Source organism: Coregonus clupeaformis, chromosome 24 (genome assembly GCF_020615455.1).
Source record: "Coregonus clupeaformis isolate EN_2021a chromosome 24, ASM2061545v1, whole genome shotgun sequence".
Lineage (NCBI taxonomy): Eukaryota > Metazoa > Chordata > Actinopteri > Salmoniformes > Salmonidae > Coregonus > Coregonus clupeaformis.
The window spans coordinates 48,218,904-48,237,438 of NC_059215.1; positions in this window are offsets into that span (position 1 = coordinate 48,218,904).

Here is an 18,535-nt window from a genome sequence, read left to right on the forward strand (position 1 = left end):
AAGTTTTGTGCTTATTATGTGTTTATCAAAACACACATTTATTAAATTGAGATTTTTTGTCATTGGCCAAACACAATACCCATAATGTCAAAGCGGAATTATGTTTTTCGAAATGTTTATAAATTAATTACAAATGAAAAGCTGAAATATCTTTAGTCAACAAGTATTCAACCCCTTTGTTATGGCAAGCCTAAATAAGTTCAGGGGTACAGATTTGCTGAACAAGTCACATAATAAGTTGCATGGACTCTAATAGTATTTAACATGATTTTTGAATGACTACCTCATCTCTGTACCCCACACATACAATTATCTGTAAGGTCCCCGAGTCGAGCAGTGAATTTCAAACACAGATTCAACAACAAAGACCAGGAGGTTTTCCAATGCCTTGCAAGGAAGGGCACCTATTGGTAGATGGGTAAAAATAAAAAAAAGCAGACATTGAATATCCCTTTGAGCATGGTGAAGTTATTAATTACACTTCGGATGGTGTATCAATACACCCAGTCACTACAAAGATACAGGCATCCTTCCTAACTCAGTTGCTGGAGAGGAAGGAAACCGCTCAGGGATTTCACCATGAGGCCAATGGTGACTTTAAAACAGTTACAGAGTTTACTGGCTGTGAAAGGAGAAAACTGAGGCTGGATCAACAACATTGTAGTTACTCCACAATACTAACCTAAATGACAGAGTGAAAAGAAGGAAGCCTGTACAGAATAAAAAAATACAAAAAATGTGGCAAAGCAATTCACTTTTTTGTCCTGAATACAAAGTGTTATGTTTGGCGCAAATCCATTACAACACATTAGCTTGAAGAACTTTGAAAAGAATAATGGGCAAATGTTGCACAATCCAGGTGTGGAAAGCTTACCCAGAAAGACACTCAGCTGTAATCGCTGCCAAAGGTGCTTCTAGAAAGTATTGAGTCAGGGGTGTGAATAATTATGTAAATTATATATTTTTGTATTTTATTTTCGATACATTTCTAAAAAACATGTTTTCACTTTGTCATTATGGGGTATTGTGTTTAGATGGGTGTTATGATGAGTTTCTGGTATCAAGGAATTCAGGAAGCAAGAAGATAGTTAAACACTTATATGGAGAGTTGATACAATTTATTTAATAATACGGTATCGGATTCAAATACACCGGATTCACATATTTTTCCATATGGGAGTCTTCAGGGGGTGGGTGAGGTGCAAATAAACAGTTATCTCATCAGATTTTCCAGTAAGGAAGGTCTTTCCTTATTATCAATTCTGTCAATCTTTACCTAGACATTCAAGAGTACAGTATCAAATTAGTGGTGATATACAAATCAAATCAATGTTTATTGGTCACGTGCACATAAATGGCACAGTGAAATGTTTACTTGCTAACTCTCCTCAACAATGCAGTACAATATCAATATCAATCAAGAATGAAATACCAAATACAAAGTCCAAAATAACAAGTTGTAAAAATAAGCAGAAGGGAAGCTCAGTTGTGTCACTCAGTTGGTAGAGTATGGTGCTTGCAACTCCAGGGTTGAGTGTTCGATTCCCACGGGGGACCAGTACGAAAAAAGTATTAAAATGTATGCACTCACTACTGTAAGTCGCTCTTATCCAGAGCGTCTGCTAAAAAGTAATATAATATTTTTTTTACTGACAAGTAAAATCAATCAATCATGAAATGAAAAATGACTTATAACAGAACAAATGATCAGGAGAATTGTAGGGATTCATTAAAATGTCCCTACCATCATATCAAAGCCAATATGACACCAATGTCAATGAAACTGCAAAGAGACAACCCCGTCCTCATGAGCTGTCCGCCATTACGAGAACCACATACCTGACTTTTAACAGGGTCGTGTAGCATTAGAAAAAAAAAACATGTATTGCCCCGACCTAGCTCAATATCTAGGCGTCGGATAAGAACGAGACTACAGCGTCTATAAAGTAATCATTAGACGTGCCACCTTTCAGATTGAATAAGTTTGTAGGGGCAACAGTTTTGATAAAATGTATAATTTATCACTCTCACGTGCTTGTTTCTGTACATTAAGAACCAATGATGTGCTACCTTTTTGTAGCATTTCTGACAATGCTAACATTGAAACTCAGAGTTCTAACACCAGGTCGGTTGCTCGGCAACAACACAGCTGCTTGTACCAGCCTGCCAGTCATAAGAAGTGTATGGGAACAAACCTAGGCTACTGTAGATACTGTAGCTAGCTATATGGTGCCTTTCATCAAGTATTTAAAATGGCAAGATATTTATCAAGTTTGTTGGTCTGTAAGTAAAAGTTTCTTATTCAGTGCATACTTGAAGCTTTGACTTGTTAAAAAACCTTTTCGTATTTTGCTCTTTGACAAACTTGATCTTTGTCTGATTCCTCTCGATCCATTTGCCTATTAAATACATAGTGCTATTGTCGAGTCTCTTGAGAGAGGAATGAAATAAAACCTCAAACATTAATCTAATGAATCTATTTAAACTAATATGCCATATAGTTGGTAAGAGAGCACAAACTGATCTGGGACTCAGGCTAGTGCTGTGGTCATATAGGCCTGAAGCAGAAGGAGCACACGCACCCACCCACTCTTTTTGTGTGATCAAGTTTTTATTATTTTTGGGTTGACAGGACACAAAAACACAAACCAACTGTCACACCCTGATCGGTTTCACCTGTCTTGTGCTTGTCTCACCCCCCCCGGTGTCTCCCATTTGTTCCCATTATCCCCTGTGTATTTATACCAGTGTTTTCTGTTTGTCTGTTGCCAGTTCGTCTTGTCTCGTCAACCATTCTGCCTGCCCTGACCCTGAGCCTGCCTGCCGTTCTGTACCTTGTGACACTGTTCTGGATTACCGACCTCTGCCTGCCCCGACCCTGAACCTGCCGTTTCTGTACCTTTCAGACTCTGCTCTGGATTACTGACCTCTGCCTGCCCTTGACCTGTCGTTTGCCTGCACCCTGTTTCTGTAAATAAACGTTTTGCTCTTTTCGAACTGTCTGCATCTGGGTCTTATCCTGAGCCTTGATACCAACAGACAACAACATGTATCCCCCTTCCCTTCCCACCCACAGGACCTGCTTATCTGAATACATACAGTATATCAAAGAAGTGACTTTAACTTGTCATGTGTTGTAGTCCATATGTTAATAGTGTCTGATTTTGCACCATGCATTAGAGAGATTGATAGTTCAAGTTGAGCTATGTCGATGAATGAGGCCGGCAAGCCAAATCCTTCTTTGCCTGTATGTTAGGGTCAGTAAAGAATACAGTGCATTCGAAACGTATTCAGACTCCTTCACCTTTTTCATATTTTGTTACATTACAGCCTTATTCTATCTTCCTTGAGATGTTTCTACAACTTCATTGGACTCCACCTGTGGTAAATTCAATTGATTGGACATGATTTGGAAAGGCACACACCTGTCTATATAAGGACCCACATTTGACAGTGCATGTCAGAGCAAAAACCAAGCCATGAGGTTGAAGGAATTGTCAGTAGAGCTCTGAGACAGGATTGCTTTGAGGCAAAGATCTGGGGAAGGGTACCAAAAAAAGATCTGCAGCATTGAAATTCCCCAAGAACACAGTGGCCTTCGTCATTCTTAAATGGAAGAAGTTTGGAACCACCAAGACTCTTCCTAGAGCTGGCCGCCCGGCCAAACTGAGCAATCGGGGGAGAAGGGCCTTGGTCAGGGAGGTGACCAAGAACCTGATGGATAACTCTGACAGAGTTCCAGAGTTCCTCTGTGGAGATGGGTGAACATTCCGGAAGGACAACCATCTCTGCAGCACTCCACCAAACAGGCTTTTATGGTAGATGGCCAGACGGAAGCCACTCCTCAGTAAAAGGCACATGACAGCCCGCTTGGAGTTTGCCAAAAGGACCTAAAGGACTCTCAGAGCATGAGAAACAAGATTATCTGGTCTGATGAAACCAAGATTGAACTCTTTGGCCTGAATGCCAAGCGTCACATCTGGAGGAAACCTGGCACCATCCCTACGGTGAAGCATGGTGGTGGCAGCATCATGCTGTGGCAAGGTTTTTCAGCCGCAGGGACTGGGAAACTAGTCAGGATCGAGGGAAAGATGAACGGAGCAAAGTACAGCGAGATCCTTGATGAAAACCTGCTCCATTGCGCTCAGGACCTCAGACTGGGGCGAAGGTTAACCTTCCAACAGGACAACGACACTAAGCACACAACCAAGACAACGCAGGAGTGGCTTCAGGAGAAGTCTCTGAATGTCCTTGAGTGGCCCAGCCAGATCCCGGACTTGAACCTGATAGAATATCTCTGGGAGACCTGAAAGTAGCTGTGCAGCGACTCTCCCTTTCCAACCTAACAGAGCTTGAGAGGATCTGCAGAGAAGAATGGGAGAAACTACCCAAATACAGGTGTGCCAAGCTTGTAGCGTCATACCTAAGAAGACTCGAGGCTGTAATCACTGCCAAAGGTGCTTCAACAAAGTACTGAGTAAAGTGTCTGAATACTTATGTAAATGTGATATTTCAGTTTGAAGTTTTAATAAATTTGCTAACATAAAAAAAAAAAGAGCATACAGAGACCCTGGGGACAGAGCATACAGAGACCCCGGGGACAGAGCATACAGAGACCCTGGGGACAGAGTATACAGAGACCCTGGGGACAGAGTATACAGAGACCCTGGGGACAGAGCATACAAAGACCCTGGGGACAGAGTATACAGAGACCCTGGGGACAGAGCATACAGAGACCCTGGGGACAGAGCATACAGAAAGGGTTTGGATTTATGTTCCTCTGAAAATGTTTTTGGGGGAGTCAATATCTCATGTGGGCCAAATTCTAGCTGGGTCATTTGGGGATTTGGGTTTGTTGATGAGAATTTAATATTAGACTAGACAGTACTCCATATCTACTGCTGGTATATCTTTGTTCCGTTTTGAATAGATTGTTAATTGGTAACATGTTGATTTGAGTAAGAATATATATATATTTTCAAGACTGTACCCTTACTTACCCTTGCTGTCATTACTTTGTGGATAGGATGAGATACTATATCAGAACCACAGGGTACTCCATAAGGACGTAGAGCAGAACCCCAGGGTACTACATAAGGACGTAGAGCAGAACCACAGGGTACTACATAAGGATGTAGATCAGAACCCCTGGGTACTCCATAAGGATGTAGATCTGAACCCCTGGGTACTACATAAGGATGTAGATCAGAACCCCAGGGTACTACATAAGGATGTAGATCAGAACCCCAGGGTACTACATAAGGATGTAGATCAGAACCCCAGGGTACTCCATAAGGATGTAGAGCAGAACCCCAAGGTACTCCATAAGGACGGAGAGCAGAACCCCAGGGTACTACATAAGGACGTAGAGCAGAACCACAGGGTACTCCATAAGGACGTAGAGCAGAACCCCAGGGTACTACATAAGGACGTAGAGCAGAACCACAGGGTACTACATAAGGATGTAGATCAGAACCCCTGGGTACTCCATAAGGATGTAGATCTGAACCCCTGGGTACTACATAAGGATGTAGATCAGAACCCCAGGGTACTACATAAGGATGTAGATCAGAACCCCAGGGTACTACATAAGGATGTAGATCAGAACCCCAGGGTACTCCATAAGGATGTAGAGCAGAACCCCAAGGTACTCCATAAGGACGGAGAGCAGAACCCCAGGGTACTACATAAGGACGTAGAGCAGAACCACAGGGTACTCCATAAGGACGGAGAGCAGAACCCCACGGTACTCCATAAGGACGGAGAGCAGAACTCCAGGGTACTACATAAGGACGTAGTTCAGAACCTCAGGGTACTCCATAAGGACGTAGATCAGAACCCCACGGTACTCCATAAGGATGTATTTCAGAACCCCAGGGTACTTCAGAAGGATGTAGATCAGAACCCCAGGACACTACATAAGGACGTAGATCAGAACCCCAGGGTACTACATAAGGACATTGATCAGAACCCCAGGGTACTACATAAGGACATAGATCAGAACCCCAGGGTACTACATAAGGACGTAGATCAGAACCCCTGGGTACTCCATAAGGATGTAGATCTGAACCCCAGGGTACTACATAAGGATGTAGATCAGAACCCCAGGGTACTCCATAAGGATGTAGAGCAGAACCCCAGGGTACTACATAAGGATGTAGATCTGAACCCCAGGGTACTACATAAGGACGTAGATCAGAACCCCAGGGTACTCCATAAGGACGGAGAGCAGAACCCCACGGTACTCCATAAGGACGGAGAGCAGAACCCCAGGGTACTACATAAGGACGTAGTTCAGAACCTCAGGGTACTCCATAAGGATGTAGAGCAGAACCCCAGGGTACTACATAAGGATGTAGATCTGAACCCCAGGGTACTCCATAAGGATGTATTTCAGAACCCCAGGGTACTTCAGAAGGACATAGATCAGAACCCCAGGGTACTACATAAGGACATAGATCAGAATCACAGGGTACTACATAAGGACATAGATCAGAATCACAGGGTACTACATAAGGACATAGATCAGAACCACAGGGTACAACATAAGGACGTAGATCAGAACCATAGGGTACTGCGTAAGGACATAGATCAAGACCCCAGGGTACTACATAAGGACGTAGAGCAAAACGAAGCTGCAAATAAACGAAAAATGAAGAACCAGGCAGATCGTGTTGCTTTTTCAAGTCTTGGAACACAAGTAAGCTACAACTGTCCACAATGTCAGAGAGAGTATGCATTCCCTTCTCACTCCAAACTGGAAAATATATTGGCTGGCCACCCAAGAGCAGGCTGTGATTTTAAACAATGGCATATGGGGATAATGATTAATTATATACTTGCAATTGTTCCCCGTTGAACACGGTAATGTAAGCATTTGCGTGACGATGGGCCAAAGGTGAGTTTGGCTTTTTTGATAGAGATTTTGGAATATACCAGATCTTGGTGCCTGTACGGCTTTGCAAAATTCTCCAGGAGGCGCCATGCCACTGAGATATTGGGGTTCAACCACACGTAGTGGGCGTAGCATAAAGGCCCAAAAGTATAATTTAAGATTGGGGAGGATTTGGCCTCCAGAACACTTCTGTCTATGTAAAGTGGACATTTTGATCCGAGGGCGCTTGTCCTTCCATATATACTGGAAAAATATACAAATGCAACATGCAACAATGTCATTGATTTTCCTGAGTTACATTTCATATTTTTTATTTATTTTATTTCACCTTTATTTAACCAGGTAAGCCAGTTGAGAACAAGTTCTCATTTACAACTGGCAGCAGAGAACTGGAAGGAATGGCGGCCAAAGGAGCCAGTGAGATATACCTCCTGGAGCGCAGACTACGGGTGGGTGTTGCTATGGTGACCAATGAGCTAAGATAAGGCGGGGATTTGCCTAGCAGTGATTTATAGATGGCCTGGAGCCAGTGGGTTTGACGACGAACATGTAGTGAGGACCAGCCAACAAGAGCGTACAGGTCACAGTGGTGGGTAGTGTATGGGGCTTTGGAGACAAAACGGATGGCACTGTGATAGACTACATCCAATTTGCTGAGTAGAGTGTTGGAGGCTATTTTGTAAATGACATCGCCGAAGTCAAGGATCGGTAGGATAGTCAGTTTTACGAGGGCATGTTTGGCAGCATGAGTGAAGGAGGCTTTGTTGCGAAATAGGAAGCCGATTCTAGATTTAACTTTGGATTGGAGATTCTTAATGTGAGTCTGGAAGGAGAGTTTACAGTCTAACCAAACACCTAGGTATTTGTAGTTGTCCACATACTCTAGGTCAGACCCGTCAAGAGTAGTGATTCTAGTCGGGTGGGCGGGTGCCAGCAGCGTTTGATTGAAGAGCATGCATTTAGTTTTACTAGTGTTTAAGAGCAGTTGGAGGCTACTGAAGGAGTGTTGTATGGCATTGAAGCTCGTTTGGAGGTTTGTTAACACAGTGTCCAATGAAGGGCCAGATGTATACAAAATGGTGCCGTCTGCGTAGAGGTGGATCTGAGAGTCACCAGCAGCAAGAGCGACATCATTGATATACACAGAGAAAAGAGTCGGCCCAAGAATTGAACCCTGTGGCACCCCCATAGAGACTGCCATAGGTTCAGACAACATGCCCTCCGATTTGACACATTGAACTCTATCTGAGAAGTAGTTGGTGAACCAGGCGAGGCAGTCATTTGAGAAACCAAGGCTATTTAGTCTGCCAATAAGAATGCGGTGGTTGACAGAGTCGAATGCCTTGGCCAGGTCGATGAAGACGGCTGCACAGTACTGTCTATTATCGATCGCGGTTATAATATCATTTAGGACCTTGAGCGTGGCTGAAGTGCACCCATGACCAGCTCGGAAACCGGATTGCATAGCGGAGAAGGTACGGTGGGATTCGAAATGGTCGGTGATCTGTTTGTTAACTTTCGAAAGGCAGGGCAGGATGGATATAGGTCTGTAACAGTTTGGATCTAGAGTGTCACCCCCTTTGAAGAGGGGGATGACCGCGGCATCTTTCCAATCTCTGGGGATCTCAGACGTTACGAAAGAGAGGTTGAACAGGCTAGTAATAGGGGTTGCGACAATTTCGGCGGCTAGTTTTAGAAAGAAAGGGTCCAGATTGTCTAGCCCAGATGATTTGTAGGGGTCCAGATTTTGCAGCTCTTTCAGAACATCAGCTGTCTGAATTTGTGTGAAGGAGAAGCGGGGGGGCCATGGGCAAGTTGCAGCGGAGGGTGCAGAGCTGGTGGCCGTGGTAGTGGTGGAATGAAATCAGTCAATTTAAATAAATAAATTAGGCCCTAATCTATGGTCACAGATACCTAAAAAGAAATGTGCCTCACAATGGGCCTCAGGATCTCATCACAGTATTCAAATTATCATTGATAAAATTCAATTGTGTTCGTTAGCCGTAGCTTATGCCTGCCCATACCATAACCTCCGCCACCATGGGGCACTCTGTTCACAACATTGACATCAGCAAACCGCTCGCCCACACAACGCCATACACGTGGTCTGCAGTTGTGAGGATGTTTGGACGTCTTGCCAAATTATCTAAAACGACATTAGAGGCGGCTTATGGCTGCTTATGGTAGAGAAATTAACATTCAATTCTCTGGCTTCAGCTCTGGTGGACATTCCTGCAGTCAGCATGCCAATTACACATTCCCTCAAAACTTGAGAGAAAACTGCACATTTTAGAGTGGCCTTTTATTGTCCCCAGCACAAGGTGTACCTGTGTAATGATCATGCTGTTTAATCAGCTTCTTGATATGCCACACCTGTCAGGTGGATGGATTATCTTGGCAATGGAGAAATGCTCACTAACAGCGATGTAAAAAAAATTGTGCACAAAATCTTAGAGAAACAAGGTTTTCTGTGATCTTTTATTTCAGCTCATAATAACACTTTACATGTTGCGTTTATATTTTTGTTAAGTATAAATTTGGAGATCAACGTGTGCAGTTTCTTTCAATATCCCAGTGGCGGTGAAAGGGGAATCATAGAGCAGTATACGTTTATCAGTGGAAGTATGTTCATCTTAATGATGGAAATACATGTCTGAAAATATTTTTTTTTTGAGCATTGAATTGATACCATCTTTGCAGGTCAGAGTATATTTGTTTTTAAACACTATTAAAATTGGTAGTGGTGATGATCTGTAAGGAGAGATGTCATATTATAAAATGTTTCTATTATTTCATTTTTTTTTCTCTCTGCGTTGTTGGGCCCATAAAGATTTCACTGTTAGTGAAGTCAAGGTGACCTGCCTAAATGACTACCGACCCGTAGCACTCACATCTATAGTCATGAAGTGCTTTGAAAAGCTGGTCATGGCTCGCATCAACACCATTATCCCAGAAACCCTAGACCCACTCCAATTTGCATACCGCCCCAACAGATCCACAGATGATGCAATCTCTATTGCACTCCTAACTGCCCTTTCCCACCTGGACAAGAGGAACACCTACGTGAGAATGCTATTCATTGACTACAGCTCAGCGTTCAACACCAAAGTGCCCTCAAAGCTCATCACTAAGCTAAGGACCCTGGGACTAAACACCTCCCTCTGCAACTGGATCCTGGACTTCCTGATGGGCCGCCCCCCAGGTGGTAAGGGTTGGTAACAACACATCTGCCACGCTGATCCTCAACACGGGGGCCCCTCAGGGGTGCGTGCTCAGTCCCCTCCTGTACTCCCTGTTCACCCATGACTGCATGGCCAAGCACGACTACAACACCATCATTAAGTTTGCTGACGACACAACAGTGGTAGGCCTGATCACCGACAACGATGAGACCTGGCAGTGTGGTGCCAGGATAACAACGTCTCTATCAACGTGATCAAGACAAAGGAGATAATCGTGGTCTACAGGAAAAGGAGCGCCGAGCACCCCCCCATTCTCATCAACGGGGCTGTAGTGGAGCAGGTTGAGAGCTTCAAGTTCCTTGGTGTCCACATCACCAACAAACAATCATGGTCCAAACACACCAAGACAGTTGTGAAGAGGGCACGACAAAGCCTATTCCCCCTCAGGAGACTGAAAAGATTTGGCATGGGTCCTCAGATCCTCAAAAGGTTCTACAGCTGCACCATCGAGAGCATCCTGACTGGTTGCATCACCGCCTGGTATGGCAACTGCTTGGCCTCCGACCGCAAGGCACTACAGAGGGTAGTGCGTAGGCCCAGTGCATCACTGGGGCCAAGTTTCCTGCCACCCAGGACCTCTAGACCAGGCGGTGTCAGAGGAAGGCCCTAAAAATTGCCAAAGACTCCAGCCACCCTAGTCATAGACTGTTCTCTCTGCTACCACACGGCAAGCGGTAAAGGAGTGCCAAGTCTAGGTCCAAAAGGCTTCTTAACAGCTTCGACCCCAAAGCCATAAGACTCCTGAACAGCTAATCAAATGGCTACCCGGACTATTTGCATTGACCCCCGCTAATGCAACTCTCTGTTTATTATCTAAGCATAGTCACTTTACCACTTTACCCCTACCTACATATTACCTCAATTACCTCGACTAACCGGTGCCCCCGCACATTGACTCTGTACCGGTACCCTCTGTATATAGCCTCGCTACTGTTATTCTATTGTTGCTCTTTAATTATTTAAAAATTGTAATTTTTTTAAATATTTGTTTTACTTCTGTTTATTTTAGTAAATACTTTCTTAACACTTATTTTTCTTAAAACTGCATTGTTGGTTAAGGGCTTATAAGGAAGCATTTCACGGTAAGGTCTACACCTGTTGTATTCGGCGCATGTGACAAATAAAATGTGATTTGATTTGATTTGAATATGGACCACAGGTCCCGACTAAAAATAATAATTAAAACGTTTTGTTGGGGGGATTCGGTAGGGATTCGACTCTTGGTTTTATATGAACATAGATAAGACATGGAAAATGTGTAGAATTGCAGGAAATTAGCTTTAAAATGGCAACATTTTTCATTCGCTCATGGCAGAATGTGTAGAATTGCAGGAAATGAGCTTTAAAACTGTCAATGAGAGGGGTGTGAAAAGTTTGAACAGTTTAGGATCACATAAAGTTGCGAGGTGGGGGTTTGTTATTAAGCCGATAAATGACAATATCCATCCGGACCGTTGCCACCCAGGAAATGTGTGTGTCTGGACCTTCTCAAATAGTATTTGAGTACCCCTGTTCTAGACATTCAAGAGTACAGTATTACATCAAATCAAATTTTATTGGTCACATGCACGTAAAAGGTACAGTAAAATGATTACTTGCTAACTTATTGTACTGCATTGTTGAGGAGAGTTCGCAAGTAAGCATTTTACTGTACCTTTTACGTGCAATAACAATATCGAAATCAATCAAGAATCAAATGCCAAATACAAAGTCCAAAATAACAAGTAGTGAAAATAATAAGAAGAAGAAATCGAAAGTGCTGATATACAATTCCTCCTTATTAATGTTTAACCTGTTATATATTATCTTAGCCTTCTGATAATCTTATAAAAAAATGAAAATGTGTATACATGTAGGCAGAGCAAATTATCAGGAGAGAGGTCCTCTTGTCATCAAGTGTTCAAAATGGGAAGACATTTATCAAGTCTGTTGCTGTGTAAGTGAACGTTTCTTATTCATTTGTTTATATTTCTATTTCACAACTTTGATCCTGTGATCATATTTTTTTAGCCCATGAATCAATAGTGTTATGTTGAATTTGTTGTCAACTTTGCTGAAATAGGACTGGATCAGAATTAAATAAATAAAAACAATCTCACTTTACGAGACTTACAGTATTTATTCATACAAATACCTTAGCCATCTTTTTCAAAATATTTGACAAAAAATTAATGTTTCTCTCACTTTCAGTGTTGATTTCATCGTGGCAAGTTGAATTTGGTAAGAAGCCGTTATGACATTACAGTATTCTACAACCAAGAAATACTATGTGGATTAATTTGAATATCATGATCATTATTTAAGTATATTATCTTCTTAGCAATGTATCAGACAATGCGATCAAAGTAAGCAAAAGCGCAATGAGCAAATAATATTATTATTACAACTGAAAATGTATACAAAGAAATACAGAAATATGATTGCTTGTATTTTTTTATCCTGTGATTTTATCAGGAGTTTCAGACAGGGTTGTTGCTTGTGAGGGAAAAACTGCTCATCTGTATTGTGGTAAGTTCTGATAGGAGCTCTGTCCCCAGGGTCTCTGTATGCTCTGTCCCCAGGGTCTCTGTATGCTCTGTCCCCAGGGTCTCTGTATGCTCTGTCCCCGGGTGTGCTCTGTCCCCAGGGTCTCTGTATGTCTGTCGGGTCTGTGCTCTGTCCCCAGGGTCTCTGTATACTCTGTCCCCAGGGTCTCTGTATGCTCGTCCCCAGGGTCTATGCTCTGTCCCCAGGGTCTCTGTATACTCTGTCCCCAGGGTCTCTGATGCTCTGTCCCCAGGGTCTCTGTATGCTCTGTCCCCAGGGTCTCTGTATGCTCTGTATGCCCCAGGGTCTCTGTATGCTAGTTCTTTTTTTAAATGTTAGCAAATTTATTAAAACTTCAAACTGAAATATCACATGTACATAAGTATTCAGACCCTTTACTCAATACTTTGTTGAAGCACCTTTGGCAGAGATTACAGCCTCGAGTCTTCTTGGGTATGATGCTACAAGTTTGGCACACCTATATTTCGGGAGTTTCTCCCATTCTTCTCTGCAGATCCTCTCAAGCTCTGTCAGGTTGGATGGGGAGCGTCACTGCACAGCTATTTTCAGGTCTCTCCAGAGATGTTCGATTGGGTTCAAGTCCGGGCTCTGGTGTGCCACTCAAGGACATTCAGAGACTTGTCCCGAAGCCACTCCTGCGTTGTCTTGGCTGTGAGCTTAGGGTTGTTGTCCTGTTGGAAGGTGAACCTTCGCCCCAGTCTGAAGTCATGAGTGCTCTGGAACAGGTTTTCATCAAGGATCTCTCTTTACTTTACTCTGTTAATCTTTCCCTCTGCTGACGAGTCTCCCAGTCCCTGCCGCTGAAAAACATCGCCACAGCATGACGCTGCCACCACCATGCTTCACCGTAGGGATGGTGCCAGGTTTCCTCCAGACGTGATGCTTGGCATTCAGGCCAAAGAGTTCAATCTTGATTTCATCAGACCAGAGTCCTTTAGGTGCCATGTGCCTTTTACTGAGGAGTGGCTTCCATCTGGCCACTCTACCATAAAGGCCTGATTGGTGGAGTGCTGCAGAGATGGTTGTCCTTCTGGAAGGTTCTCCCATCCCCACAGAGGAACTCTGGTCTGGTATTTGGTCACCTCCCTGACCAAGGCCCTTCTCCCCCGATTGCTCAGTTTGGCCGGGCGGCCAGCTCTAAGAAGAGTCTTGGTGGTTCCAAACTTCTTCCATTTAAGAATGATGGAGGCCACTGTGTTCTTGGGAACCTTCAATGCTGCAGAATTTTTTTGGTACCCTTCCCCAGATCTGTGCCTCGACACAATCCTGTCTAGGAGCTATACAGACAATTCCTTCGACCTCATGGCTTGGTTTTTGCTCTGACATGCGCTGTCAACTGTGGGACCTTATATAGACAGCTGTGTGCCTTTACAAATCATGTCCAATCAATTGAATTTACCACAGGTGGACTCCAATCAAGTTATAGAAACATCTCAAGGAAGATCAATGGGAACATAATGCACCTGAACTCAATTTCGAGTCTCAGAGCAAAGGGTTTGAATACTTATGTAAATAAGATATTTCTGTTTTTATTTGTAATACATTTGCAAAAAAAATTAACAGCCTGTTTTCACTTTGTATTTATGGGGTATTGTGTGTAGATTGATGAGGGAAACATTTTATTTAATCAATTTTAGAATAAAATGTGGATAAAGGGAAGGGGTCTGAATACTTTCCGAATGCACTGTATTATCTTACGTTCAAAAATGTCATGCGATTTCTGTTATTTGTAAGGCAATGGTGGAACTATAATGATCAGTGGAGCCAACTATGGACGAACCGATCCTTGGATCTGCTCAGGTGGCATCTGGATATATAATACCAACTGCTGCGCTGGCAATTCACGAGATATTATGTCTTCCCGGTAAGGCTTTTCTCTTGTGTCCATCTTCCCTTGAGATATAGTTATACAGTAGCCTACAATATCTTTATCAAATGTATTATTTTATGTTTTTTTATGTGTTCAAGTATTGCTGCATTAGTAGCATTTTGTAATGATAACACAACTAAAACAATTGAAAATGTATTACTTGGATGTTGGATGCTGTTGTATGATACCCAGTCAGCAAAATAGCTTTGAAAAGATGAAGAAAATACGACTTTTAAATGTATTTTATAGACGTCGACGACTCTTTTTTGGCCAAATCAAGGCAGCGCGTTGCCAGCCCAATAATCAACATCTGTGGACATTCAAATCAAGGCCAGGGCGAACCATCCACATTTCAATCAATGATTAACGTCTATGGATGTCATGTATCAGTTCGAGCTCACTGGGTAAAAGTCTGGCAGTTGTACATAGCAGCTCTTTTTTAAATCATAGGTGTAATGGCCAACGCCAATGTGCAGTCTCTGCAACAAACTCTGTTTTCGGGGATCCATGTCCGGTAATTTGGAAATATTTGGAAGTGTGGTATGAATGCAGCAATCCTGCCCGTGAGTCTCTTTTCTCCTACCAAAAATATCTGCAAGAACATTAGCCTACATATTTCACAGTGACAGTATTATCATTTGTATTTCAAAAGCTCCTGCTGCAGAGACTCTACAACAGAAGCAGTCGGCCCCTCCAGCCACCTCCTCCTTTAATTTGATGTCTTTCATAGCGCTCATTCTAGATTTTGTTTTACAACTGTTTAAAACAATGACTAAAAAATGACAACTCCTTGGAAATGGTTCAGCATATTAAGCCTTCCAGTCATTTTATTAAAGTTCTACAAAAAGTAGTAGTTTGTAGCTGAGACTTGTCTTGTGACTTTGTTTATCAAACAAACAGAATACTTATTAACTGATTTTCATGAACTGCATGATTTTTGTCTAAGTAAAATATGTAGCACATAAGCCAAATATAATCATTTTAAACACAGATATTGAACAATTATTACATATTGATGTATATACAGTGGGGGGAAAAAGTATTTAGTCAGCCACCAATTGTGTCACGGTTAACTAAGCCAGAACCCAGAAGCAGACCAGGACACGGTACGTGAGACAAAGGTGAGTGTTTATTTATAGAGTCCGAGTGAAGCTGAATAATCCAGGGAACAGAGCGGGTGGCGTGGATGGGTTGTTGAAGGTGCAGTGGTTGGTCCGGTACTGGCTCGGCAGCCGCCGACCATCAGGCAGAGGTTGGGTGAAGGTTCCGGTGAGAGACTGCAGACAGAACAAAACGGAGGTGAGTACACAGCAAATCAACAAGGTGCAAAACAACAAAACTAACGCTAGAACTCAAAGGCTGATACGCTGACAAACATACTGTTCATGGCTAACGATCCGGCAGGAACTGGATGTTGGCCCAGAGCCTAAGAAGGGTGATGATCAGGACCAGGTGTGCAGATTGCTGATGGGATGCAGGTGCGGAAAACCAGAGCGCTCCCGGAGCGTTCCCGAACCCTCGGGAAACTGGAGAATACGAGCAGGAACACTAGTCACCAGACAGGACCCGACTCAGACAGCCGGGATCGTCACAGTACCCCTCCGACGTAACGCCACCGGGCGGACTTTCCCCGGAGCGCCAGGATGGAGGCGGTAGAAGTCACTGATGAGGTCTGCGTCTAGGACCTGTCGCGCGGAATCCAACTCCTCTCCTCAGGGCCATACCCCTCCCAGTCCACGAGATACTGGAAACCCCGGGCCCCGCCGTCTGGAATCCATGATGCGACGCACCGTGTAGGCAGGACCACCTCCGATCATCCGAGGAGGAGGAGGAGGAGGCGGGGCGGCAACAGAGGACTGAGGAAGACAGGCTTGAGGCAGGAGACATGAAAGGTGGGATGGACTCTGAGCGTCCTCGGTAGTTTGAGTCGAACTGCCACTGGATTGATCACCTTCTCCACCACAAACGGACCAATGAACTTCGGGTAACAACTTCCTAGACTCAGTCCGTAACGGAAGATCCCGTGTGGCCAACCAAACCCCTATCTCCGATGGTATAGGTGGGAGCGGGGAATCCGCGACGATTCGCCTGGAGCTGATACCGGTCCGAAACTCTAAGGAGTGCCTTTCTGGCCCGATGCCAGGTCCGGTGGCAACGCCGAATATGGGCCTGAACAGAAGGCACTGAGAGCTCCTTCTCCTGAGAAGGAAACAGGGGAGGTTGGTAGCCATACAGGCACTGGAAGGAGACATCCCAGTGGCAGATGTAGGAAGAGTATTGTGGGCATACTCAACCCAAGGCAACTGAGAAACCCAGGAGGTGGGGGTTGGAAGAGACCAGACAGCGTAGCGTTGATTCCATCTTCTGGTTGGCTCTCTCCGCCTGACCATTGGATTGGGGGTGAAAACCAGATGTGAGACTGACCGTAGCTCCAATGGCCAAACAGAAGGACTTCCAGACAGCAGAGGTAAACTGAGGGCCACGGTCGGAAACGATATCACTGGGCAAACCGTGGACCCTGAAAACCTCCCTAACCAGGATCTCGGGACGTCTCGAGGCAGAGGGAAGCTTGGCAATTGGCACAAAGTGGGCGAACTTGCTGAATCTGTCCACGATAGTCAGAACGACCGTGTTCCCCTCAGAGGCGGGCAACCCCGTGACGGTCCAGGGCCAGATGCGACCATGGTCGCCGGGGAATAGGAAGGGGTGAAGTAGTCCAGAGCTGGGCCGATTGGTACTCTTATTCTGCGCACACACTGGACAGGCAGCAACAAAACCCAGAGTATCCTCGGCCATGGCAGGCCACCAAAAACGTCTGCGAAGAAACGCCATAGTCCGAGCCACGCCAGGGTGACAAGCCATCTTGCTTGCGTGGGACCACTTGAGGACAGCAGGACGAACCGACTCAGGCACAAACAACCGACCGGGTGGACCGTTATCGGGACCGGGCTGAGTCCGAAGGTCGCCAGCACCTCCTCCTCAATCTTCCACATAACTGCTCCCACGACGCAGTTCCGGGGAGGATTGTCCCGGTCTTGGACCCACTCTCCTCCGTCTTGGAGAACATCCGGGACAAGGCGTCCCGCCTTGCCGTTCTTAGATCCAGGTCGGAACGTCAGGGCAAACTTGAATCGTCCGAAAAACAACGCCCACCTGGCCTGGACGGGAGTTGAGACGTTTAGCCGATTGCACGTAAGCAAGATTCTTGTGGTCCGTCCAGACAATAAACGGTTGCTCCGCCCCTCCAACCAGTGGCGCCACTCCTCCAAGGCAAGTTTCACCGCGAAGCTCCCGGTTACCCACATCGTAATTCCTCTCCGCAGGCGAAAGGCGACGAGAGTAGTAGGCGCAGGGATGGAGTTTACTGTCCGTGGAGCATCGCTGCGACAGGATGGCGCCAACTCCCACATCAGACGCGCGTCCACTTCAACGCAGAACTGACGGGCCGTGTCCGGTTGAGAGAGAATCGGTGCGTTGGTGAATCGCCTCTTCAAATCCAGAAACGCTCGATCCGCCTCCGGATTCCACTTGAAGGTCCTGATGCTGGAAGTCAAGGCAGTTAACGGAGCGGCCACACGGCTGTAATCCCGGATGAATCTGCGGTAGAAATTCGCAAACCCCAAAAATCTCTGGAGCTGCAATCTCGTACCGGGCTGGGCCCATTCCAGAACCGCTCTAACCTTCTCCTGGTCCATCCTAATCTCTCCCTGGAGATGATGTACCCGAGAAAGGATGTCGTGTGGGCGTGAAACTCGCACTTCTCGGCCTTCACGAACAGGCGATTCTCCAACAATCGCTGCAGCACCTGCCGGACATGCTGGACGTGGTCGGAAGGTTCCTTCGAGAAGATCAGAATGTCATCCAGGTAAACAAACACAAAGAGACCGATCATATCTCTCAGGACGCCGTTCACCATACTCTGGAATACCGCTGGAGCATTGGTCAGTCCAAACGGCATCACCTGATACTCGAGTGACCCAT